This window comes from Nicotiana sylvestris, chromosome 2 (assembly GCF_000393655.2).
Source record: "Nicotiana sylvestris chromosome 2, ASM39365v2, whole genome shotgun sequence".
Lineage (NCBI taxonomy): Eukaryota > Viridiplantae > Streptophyta > Magnoliopsida > Solanales > Solanaceae > Nicotiana > Nicotiana sylvestris.
In genome coordinates this window covers 14,102,651-14,114,255 of record NC_091058.1, presented here as the reverse complement: position 1 = coordinate 14,114,255, position 11,605 = coordinate 14,102,651, and the positions used below count along the sequence as shown (strand labels likewise).

Here is an 11,605-nt window from a genome sequence, read left to right as displayed (position 1 = left end):
GCTTATGGTGTCCTATGACAAAGAAAGTAATATTCAGCAGAGATGTTACCTTTGATGAATTTGCTATGGTAAATAAGGTAACAGAAGATACCAAACAAAATGAAGGTGCTTCTAAGCAGGTGGAGTTTGAGGGAAAATTTATTTTTCCTACACAAGAAGCAGAGGAGGAAACAAATGAAGATTACCCTCTGGAAGGAGAGCCAGTAGAGGAGATTCCAACTCAGGAATCTCAACAACAACTTGAATCAATAGCAACCAGCAGGCCAAAAAGAACAATAACGAAACCTGTTCGTCTCATAGAGACGGTTGCTTGTGCAACCTCAATTGTAGCTGATGATGTTCCTACTACTTATAAAGACGCTGTCCAAAGTTCAGAAGAAGATAAGTGGAGGATTGCCATGAATGATGAAATACAGTCCCTTCATCAGAATCATACATGGAGATTGGCCAATCTCCCGAAGGGAAAGAAAGCAATTGGGTGCAAATGGGTATTTGCAAAGAAGGAAGGATTTCCTAACCAAGTAGATGTTCGCTACAAAGCAAGATTGGTGGCCAAAGGATATGCTCAAAAGGAGGGAATTGATTACAATGAAGTGTTTTCTCCAGTTGTAAAACATTCCTCCATTAGAATTATGTTGGCTTTGGTAGCACAATTGGATTTGGAACTAGTTCAGATGGATGTAAAAACTGCGTTTTTACATGGAAACTTGGAGGAGGAAATCTACATGACTCAGCCAGAAGGATTCAAAGTTGCTGGAAAAGAAAATATGGTGTGCAAACTTGAAAAATCGTTGTACGGATTGAAACAATCTTCTAGACAATGGTACAAGCGATTTGATGAGTTTATGTTGCGGCAAGGGTACAAGAGAAGCAAATACGATCATTGTGTGTATTTGCACAAGCTTAAAGATGGTTCCTTTGTATATCTTCTCCTATATATTGATGATATGTTGATAGCTTCCAAGAATTCGGAAGAAATTGATAAGTTGAAGATTCAACTGAAGAAGGAGTTCGAGATGAAGGATTTGGGTGAGGCAAAGAAAATTCTTGGCATGGAGATAATTAGAGATAGACGTTTAAAGAAACTCTGTTTATCTCAAAAGGAATATTTGAAGAGAGTACTTCAACGTTTTGGCATAGATGACAAGACTAAGCCAGTTAGTACTCCACTTGCTTCCCATTTTAAGCTAAGTACTACTATGTCGCCAATGGATGAAGCTGAACGAAAGTATATGTCAAAGGTACCATACGCAAATGCTGTTGGTAGCTTGATGTATGCAATGGTTTGCACAAGGCCTGACATTTCACAAGCTGTTGGAGTTATTAGCAGATATATGCACAATCCAGGGAAGGAGCATTGGCAAGCTGTGAAGTGGATTCTACGGTATATTCATAATACTGTAGATGTCGGGTTAGTTTTTGAGCAGGAAGACAATCAGTCTGTCGTTGGATATTGTGACTCAGATTTTGCGGGTGATATGGACAAACGAAGATCAACTACTGGTTATGTGTTTACTTTTGCAAAGGCACCAGTTAGTTGGAAGTCTACTTTGCAGTCAACAGTTGCTTTGTCTACAACAGAGGCAGAGTACATGGCTATTACAGATGCTGTGAAAGAGGCAATTTGGCTTCAAGGATTGCTAAAGGAGCTTGGTGTTGAACAAAAAGGTATCACAATTTTTTGTGATAGTCAAAGTGCTATTCAATTAGCGAAGAACCAAGTTTATCATGCAAGGACGAAGCACATTGATGTTCGGTATCATTTCGTACGAGAAATCATAGAAGAAGGTGGAGTCACGGTGAAGAAAATTCATACTACAGAGAATCCTGCTGATATGCTGACAAAGGTGGTGACTGCGGTCAAGTTTCAACATTGTTTGGATTTGATCAACATTGTTGAACACTGAAGATTGAAGATGAAGACACAACCAAAATTTGTTATTGAGAGAGAATTGAAAATGTGGAATTTTGCCAAGGTGGAGATTTGTTGAAGTTTGGCAAAATGCCAAAGTCCCACATTGGTTGGGAGTTAAGTTTGGGGGGATTTTTCCCCTATAAAAGAAGGCCTAATGTTTAGGATTGAAACACACCTCTCATTTGCCTTCTCATCTGTTTAAGGCATTTGTATCTTCTCTCTTTAGTATTATTTCACTTGTATTTTTGGAGTGAAATAAAATATTGGTTGTGTCCGAGGAGTAGGCAAAATTAGCCGAACCTCGTAAATTCTGGTGTTCCCTTTATTGTTGCTTTATTGTCTTATTTATTATTTGGTGGCTGTCATAATTTTTGGTATAGTAGTTGTGACTTATTCACACTCTATACATTTGGCTTCCGCAACAATTGGTATCAGAGCCAAGGTACTGTCTAAGTATGCTCTGTGGTTGCAGCATAGTCTGATCTTCCACATCAGAAAAGATTTATCTTGGTAACTGAGTCAAGGTTCTTCAGGTATCTATTTCTGCTATGCCATTTGCTGAACCTCAGCACTTTTTCCACACCATGGAGAAATTCTATTCATACCAACGCTTTAAAATTTAATAAAGCAACAAAGAAAACCTTCAGTGATTTCCTAATTCAATGTGAAAATATTGACGAGCTCAAAACACAACGCGAAATTGATGCTCGCTAGCCAAAGATAGTGTAATTTAATTATTGTCTTCACAGGGATTGAATTTAAATAATGTTTGAATAATTTCTGGCTTATTTATCGACACTTGATTTTGAATGATTAATACTACAATTAACTACTAAATTAAGATTACTAATAATAAGACCCAATCACAGAGAAGGAGAGCTGAATTAACGGGTTATAAACAATATGAGAATTAAGGGTTGCGATAGGATGATATAAGATAGCTATTCGGGATCTAACTCTGTTTAAATTCACTTCTAATATTCTAATGATTATCACGAATTCACTCGATGATTAGCTTAAACGTAAGGTTAAGATTTCTCTCTCGATTAAATCTGAACTCTACAAAACAAACTAATATGAAGCATTGTGAAGATATGCAAGAATATGTTAATGGACTAATCTTTAGGAAAACGTCTCTCAAATATTCTCCTAACTTGGTTTAATCTAACAATTCAAAAAGCTCTCTCGATTACTTAGAAGAATCACTAAATTAAACCAAACCAAATAATGCAAAGATAATCACCAAAATATTCCTCATTCGATTAAATAAACCGGTGAATAAAGTTGCAAACAATTCAAAGCTCCATAAACGTAATCACGCAATTAAACTAGAGTTAAATCCACAAATATCAATCAAAATACCATATCCGTCAAAACCCTAGGGAAGAACTACTTCATAGTTATGGAGAAAGTCCTCACAAATAAGTTCAAGAACATAAAAAATATCAAAGATAACTTTATAATACAAACTCTCGTTTTTGCACCGATTGTTGGCAAGAGAATTGATAAAATCTTGTGTCTTTAAGCCGTGGTAACTCTCCCGAAATTCTCCTAGGTCGAATCACATTTAAAAACGTGTTTACAGTATATTTCTACCATGTAAGAATAGTTTTACACCGAAATATCCTTACCAACGGGAAATAGGATTACACTCATTGGCGGAGCCAAAATTTTAATTAAGGGGAGTCAAAATATAAATAAGTAAGCACACAAAAAAATCAAGGAGAGTCAACGTATAGTATATACACATAAAATTAAGAATTTAACATATTTATACAGTATAATTTTCCGGCGAAGAGGTGTCAATTGACTCCCCTTGCTAATGAGTGGCTCCGCCACTGATTACACTGCGCCAAAATCACATTGCCACGCCATGCAGCACGTCGCAATGCACGACGTGCCAATGGAGAAAATCATATGGCTGTTCGTTTGTACCTAGAAAAGTGTATAGACAGCCCCTTGTTGGACATTGAAGTCACGTTGTGACTTTGGAAATGTAATAACCTAAAATATTTTTTATATTTATTAATTGTGGGATTGAAAAAAAGAATTAATTTAGTGTGTATCTATAGTCGAAATACTAAGTTAGTGGAAGAAAAATTTATTATAATATATATGAGATAGTATACTAGTTAATTTGCTAGTGAGATAATTCATATTACATATAATAGTTGGATAATTATGGGCCTAAATTAATAAAAATTAAGGAATTGGGTGAGAACATTAGGGTATTAGAATAAGGAATATAATTTTCTTGGTTTATAAACGTGCAAAAAAACTAGATGAAGAGCATCGGGAGTATTGACGGCGCCAGAGATAAGTTACTACTGACTGCCATGAAAATCTTTTACAATTTTATAAGGTTCAAATTGAGGCCATTGGAGGCTGTTTGGTTGGTATTTTGGATGTTGCAAGAATAGAGAACTTGTCGTTAGGGAGGTAAGTGAAACTTTAAGCTTTGATACTTATTTTTCTAAAATTCATTTTAAAAATATATTTTCTCTGTCCGGTCCATGTGTTGGGACAAGCGTGCGCTTGGCAGAGTCGGTGGTCTTAGACTAGCCGCAAATATATTATTTTATGAAAAAAAAATTATTTTATAAGTTGTTTGATAGTTTGATACGGATGTGCATCATGATGTTGAGTTTGATACGGCTGTGCGCCATGATGTTGAGTTTGATACGGCTGTGCGCCATGATGTTGAGTTTGATACGGCTGTGCGTCGTGATAGATTTGGGGCATAGTGTATGCCGCCGCTATATATTTTGGGCATTGAGTATGCCGCCGTGATAGAATTGGGGCATTGTGTATGCTGCCGTGATAGATTTGGGGCATTATGTATGCCGTCGTGATAGATTTGGGGCATTGTGTATGCTGCCGTGATAGATTTGGGGTATTGTGTATGCCACCATGATAGATTTGGGGCATTGTGTATGCTGCCGAGGACTCGTTGGGGTGTTTGCTTAATTTCCTGCACTGCCGTTAATGACAAGTCCTTAGTGTAGATTGTGTTGAGATATATATATATATATATAGTATTGTTGTTAAATAATTGTTTGAACCTTATAGAGTAATTATATGATAAAAGAATTTCTTTGCGCATTATTTGTGTGCTTGTTATGCGTTTTTATTTTCTAGTACTTATTCCAGAGGTATTCAGAATGGCGGGTCGAGGATCTTACTGGATTATATTTGCGTATAACTCACTCCTTACATGCTTGTCTATGAAGATACTATTGGTGAAAGTGGAGCTAGTAGCCGACAAGTTCGCTATAGTTGATTCAGTTATTGAGGTGAGCCGCCGCATTGTTCGTGGGTGCTGCTCAATGAGTCTTTATCATTTATTCATATGAGGTCTTTTTCAATTCCCTTAGATGCTCCATGGTCTGGTGTGGGATTTGGGCAAGAATTTCAGTATAATATTTCGAAATATAAATTGTGTGTATTTAGTTGTCAGATTATTTTGATACTCTTATAATTAATCAAATACTGTAAATTAATGGCTAAGGTAAGAAAGTATGGATTGCCTGACGGGTGATATTAGTTGGGTGTCAGTCACATTTTGGGGGTAGTTTGGGACGTAACAGGAAAATATGAACTTGCTCAATTGTAGCTTGCTGTATATATTTGAATTGCCACAATGTTTGTCACGTTGGCAGACACAAAGTGTTCCCATCTTTTCATGTTAGTTCCTCCACTTCTACTTTCTCTTTTTATTTCTTTCTCTTGGTATTCAGCCCCCGAACTTAATCTCAACTTAACTCTCGAACTTTCACTCATACTTCAAAATTCTCTTTTTATTCAATTTAGCTTCAAAAACTCGTCTTAATCCGGAATCTCAACTTACACAATAAAAATTACATATTAAGTATAAATATAATTGTCCATATTTTAGTTCAAATACAATTAAAGTATAGCAAATAATAGGTGTAAAGTAGCCAAAAACTCGTATCTCTAACCAGGGGCGTATCTATGTTAGAACATGTGGGGCATATGCACCCATCCTCTTGCCAAGTAAAAGCAAACTTTGTACAAATTTTGAATGGTTTAGCCATATAGAATAGATGACACCCATGCTCAAACTTTGGCATTGGTGCCTCCGATCGAGACCCCATGGACACACATTAATATAATACTATGTATTTAGTTTGTATTTCGTAGCTCTTTTTGGTTTAGTTCTATTTTTTCACTTTTTATCATTCTTTCCCTTTGGTTTATTCTTGATTGTCCCAACTTGCATTTGGTGGACAATTTGGAAAGAGAGAAACCAAAGATGCTTTGAAGATAAATACAGCTCTATCCAGAAACTGAAAATGCAATGTTTATCCCTTTTCTATTTTTGGTGTAAGCAAGAATACATGAAAGATCTAGAGTCTTATGATGTTTTAGGATCCTTGTAAGTAGGTTAAGGCTTAATACACTTCTGTCCCACCTTTTGTATCTATGGATGATTGCACTAGCTTTGGTGCAGTTAATATATGTATATAACAAATGTTACCTTCTTAAAAACAAAAAATCATTTTTTCTCTTTTTATCTCCTTCTCCTAGTCTTCATGGTAAACAACTACTTAAGGAGTCATAGATTAGACTACTTATTACTTCCATGAGGTTTGTCTTATCTTGAACAACTATAAATTGGTTTTACTATAGATATTTTATGTGACAATAAGATCTAAGTCCATGATGCGATTTGTTTAAATATTGTTATCCCAAATTATTGCTTAAACATATTTGAATTTCAATCAAATTATTGATATTCTTTTTCAAATTTTTAGGATAAAATATACTTTTCTTTTTTTTGGATAAGCAAGTCACATATAAAGAACTCATCATATGTTCTAAGAGCTTTTGATGTTTTAATTCTTCTTTTAGCTATAAAATTGCAAAGTTTCAAATTTTACAATATTAAATTTTCATTAGTATCCTACTTTCCCTTTTTATGTTGAATTTTATGGGAAATCCTGAACAGGTTTTAAGATAAACATTATGCAATCATTGTCAAATTATAATTGATAATATTAATGACACACACATATTTAGATTAGCAAGATTATAATTTATCTCGTTGAATAATGTGCAAAATTATTAATGTCATAAAACACTCAAAAAAAACATCACTTGATATTATGACAAGTATTGTAGTGCACTCATGGTCTTAAAATCCCGGATCCGCCTCTGTCTCTAGCCTACCATCAAAATCAAACTGCGTTGCTGGTTTATTCCACAACAAATAGTAACGTATTTGTTGTCTGTGACAACTAATTTTTTGCAAGTTCAATGGACGAGATTGTATTTTACACACACACACACACAAAAAAAAAAAAAAGAAGAAGAAGAAGAAGAAGAAAAAAGATGGTGTCCAGACTGCTCAACTCCACCTTCTCCTCCCACCAGCACATGTATCAAATAATTCTGCCCACCAAAATTAAGGCAAGTGTGAAGAATTCATGTAATGTCACCTCTGCTGGAGTTTGAACCTTAGTAAGGTTGTAACCCTAACTCCTAGACAGCTAGGGGCAGAAGAAAATCATATTAACTAAAGATAATTTTGCAGGTTGTTGTTTTAAGTATATGTGAAACAAAGAAACCCACACATTAGGCTTAGGCAAAACTTCAATCAGACGTCTCAATTTGAATTGTATCAGTTGACGGTCAAAGTTTTGCACCCGGAGGATAATCCTAAGCAACATTTTAAAGCATATCGTTTAAATGAAAATGTAGCACTTTTTATTTTTGTGGATCAAGAGTCCTAAGAAAAAGTGAAAAGAGTAGATTCCATCTCAGCAACAACATTTAAGTTGTCATGGACCTGGTATGCTCCATGAAAGTAACCAGAACATGACTAAGCCTTTCAAGTTTGAGGTCCCTCAAATTCCATGGGTACTTTAGCTATCTATTTCTGCTCTGCCATTCGCTGAGTCTCAGCACTCTTTCCACATATCATAAATTCCAAGCAATCCACCATGGAGCAACTCTTGTGATTCCTAGCTTATAAAATTATTTTAAAACAAACAATTATCAGAGATTTTCCATTTCAATGTAAAAAATATCTTCATTGCTGAAAGATTACGCAACAAAGTCCAGATACAACAATTTTATTCTTGTTTGTGAACAACTAATTTCGTGCAAGTTCGCTAGTCGAGATTAAGTCTTACACACACACATGGCCATGTCTAGACTATGCGCCTAGATTAAGTACCAGATACTTGCTACCTCCAACCAATACAAGTATCGAATAATTTTGTCCACTGAAATTTAGGCAAATGCGAAATTCTCATACAGTCACCTCCATTGGGTTTTGAACCTTAGTACCCCAGGTTGTTACTCCAACTACTTAACCGCTAGGGGGCACATGCAAACCATATTGACTAAAGATAATTTTTCTGGTTGTTGTTTCTCATAATATGGGAACCAATGAAGCACACACCTAGGTGTAGGCAAGATTTCAACAAAAAACACTCATTTAGATTGTATTAGTCACCTGCCAAAGTTTGCACCCTAAAGCTAATCCAAACCAATATTTTAAAGCATATGGTTTAAAACACAACACAGCGCTTTTTAGCTTTTGTGGATGAAGAGTCCTAAGAAAAAGTGAAAAGAGTAGAGATTCTATCTCAGCAAGAACATTGAAGTTGTGGACCTGGTAAATTCCACAGAAATCACCAGAGCATGGCTAAGCCTTTCAAGTTTGAGGTCCCATTTGATCATGGCACTTTAGGTACCTATTTCTGCTCTGCCATTTGCTGAAACTCAGCACTTTTTAGACAGGTCATAAATGCCAAGCAATACGTAATGGAGAAATTCTTGTTATTCCAACGTTTATAAAATCATTAAAGCAACAAAACATCCTTCAGTGATTATTCCATACAAAAACCAGATATATTAATCTTAAATCTTGATGGCGAACAACTAATTTCATGCAAGTTCACTGGCCAAGATTGAAAGCTTTATTGAAAATCCAAGATAATTTGATGACAAGCAAATTAATACTAACTAAAGATAACTATACTGGTCGTTGTTTTTCATATTATATAAACCAAAGAATTCCTCACAATAGGCCAAGGCAAAGTTGGCCAATCCTTTTACCTTTTCCTGATGTGACTATAAGAGAAAAAGTTTATGGAGCAATTGGCAGAAAGCAGGAACCAACACCAAGCGAGGGAACAAAACTGATAGCCTCTTTTAATACCTGGCCTTTTTATTTAACTGTGGGGAAGCATGCCTCAGTTTTTGGTGGATTGAGGCCCTTTCCGATCCTTGGGACTTTATGTATCTATTTCTGCAATGTCATTTGCCAAGCATCGTTACTTCTTCTGACTTAGTTGACAGCTACAACAAAGATTCTTTCATGCCATATCATCAACTTTATCTAATAGTGGAATTAACCAAAGATATAAATGTATATTTGTGTATGTAGCCAAGGCGTCCAACTTAAAGATAAGAGTCCCTTGGTTTAAAATGTATTGCATGAAGGAACTAAAAAGGTATGTTACACGAAAATGCAAAGATAAGAATCACATTTAATAGTCTTACAATCATCTTTAAAAAATAGCAGCTTCAGTTTAATGTTGCTGTCAAGACTCTCAGCTATTATTTGAAGGGAAAGAAGAGATAGTTTATCCTCAATTATAATCAACAATCAAGCTACTATAAGAGGCTGGTGCTCAGTATGCAAAATGTCATATTCAGAATTTGCAGCCTCGGATGCCCACTTCATCCGCAGTAACGACCGAGCTTAATTCTCCAAAAATATAGGCCATTATCAAAGAAAGATACACTAAAAAGGAATCACTCCATATTTCAAATTATCCTGAAATGGAAAAGCCATTATAGAAAATACCGATTAAAATAAAATTTCCTGTTGTGCATAAAGTGAAAGTGTTTTTCTTTATTAAATGGGAAGTTGTAAAGGTTCTCTAACCAGTCAATCCTGTTACTTGCACAATTGAATACTTGTTTTGTGGAATTCTTTTGCAAAGCTGAATCATTTCTTTATTTTGCTTATATAACAGGATTGGTAATTATTAACTCAAAAATTATGAGGAATCATCAAGTACTACAATGTTCAGTACTGTTTCTGTAAATAAAACTTCTATAAGGTAGAAGACATTATATAAGCCATAAAACAAGAACTTTGAACAGATAATTCTCAGCATGTGACATACCTGCTGAGGAAGAACTTTCTCTAAAACGCTTAAATTGTTTCCTTTCTTCTTTACGACGACTTATCTACAGTAACCTAATGGGCACAGAAAGGAACTAATTTAAATTTGTTCTCTTTTTAAGTCATTACGTCCAGCAAATGACCGAATGAAATAGAACTTATCTGGTATTAAGTCGCTTAACTCCAATAATTATGGTAATTGCAAAATTAGGAGATAATATAACAACAATTTCAGTTGCATCACTCTATTGTTGGCGCGAGAGGGACTCTGGATTCAGGCTCTGGGGGCTGGGGCGTTGAGGAGTTAATTAGATAGGGCTTGAGTCCATAAGACGATTGGGCTATATATGGGCTTTAGAAGCCCATATGCAATAGAACCAGAAGCCCATTCTAGTTGCCTATACTGTACAGCTCCGCCCTGGTAAACAGCTAATTTGGGAAGGGAACTTTACATAAATAGCCATTGTGATTGACTGTTTAATTTTTAATCCGATATATGTATAGGTAATACATTGCTTAAGTACGACTATACACATCATACATGATTATACATATTATATATCCGCCACGTATGTTTTATTTAAGTAGTTGGATGACTAGCTATTTGGATTAATTCGTACTGACTGTTTGACCACACACGAAAGTTCTTTTCACTTAATCATGATTAAATAATAAATATTCTCCCTTAAATTTAACTGTTTAGGTTAAATTAATTGATTGATTTGATGTAAACACCGATATACAGATAAATTTGCTATTACTTATGGAAATGCATAAAGTACCCATTAAACTTGTCATGAAAAATTATTTACACACCTAAACTTTACGTGTGTCCTAACACCTTACTATTCTTATCTTGAGTGATGACCTGACATGAAAAGTGTAGGTTCATTTCGTAGATGCACGTGAGGCGAAAAAAACAGCTTAAAACTAATTTAATTGTCCAAGTATCACTTTCCTATTGTATCTAACTAATTAAACTTAATACTATTTTTTCTCTTTTCTTATTCATTTTTCGTTTCTTTTTCTCTTTCTTCATTTTAACAGAACCACGGTCACCCTCTTCCTCCCTATTTTTTGAAACTAAGTCATGTTTAATTTTTTGCTTCTCTTTTTTTTTTCTTGTTGAATCTCTATTCCCACTCCTTTATTTCCTCCGTCATATTCACCTACCCTTACAAATTCTATTTTATTGCTCATATTTTGTCCCATTAATCTCCTCGATTTGATAGAAACATAAGTTCTCTTAAGCAATTGAATCATGGATTTAGGTTAGAATAATTTTAATACTTGATTGGAGAGCTTGATGTTCGCCAATACCATTTTTTGTACAAGGAATTTTCTATCCTTTTCTCTTCGATCTGGGTGTGTGGGTTTCCTTTGGTGAGATTAATGTGAAAGAAAAATGGTCAAATTAAAGGTGTTAAAGTGAAGTGGTCGGGGAGGTGGTTCTGATTTTTCAGAAATAGAGTTATAGGTTAAAGGGAGGTTATGGCTATGACTGTCTTTTATGGTGGCGGGCTGCG

General features: G+C 35.1%; 1 long non-coding RNA gene across 1 annotated transcript; it reads right to left on the bottom strand.

The window, feature by feature from the left end:
* Window positions 1–7,574: 7,574 nt before the first annotated feature.
* On the bottom strand, window positions 7,575–10,231 carry LOC104240700 (uncharacterized). Its single transcript, XR_714510.2, has 3 exons — window positions 10,081–10,231; window positions 9,105–9,194; window positions 7,575–7,899 (listed from the first exon to the last, which is right to left on the bottom strand). It is a non-coding gene; the product is annotated as an uncharacterized lncRNA (long non-coding RNA).
* Window positions 10,232–11,605: the final 1,374 nt, after the last annotated feature.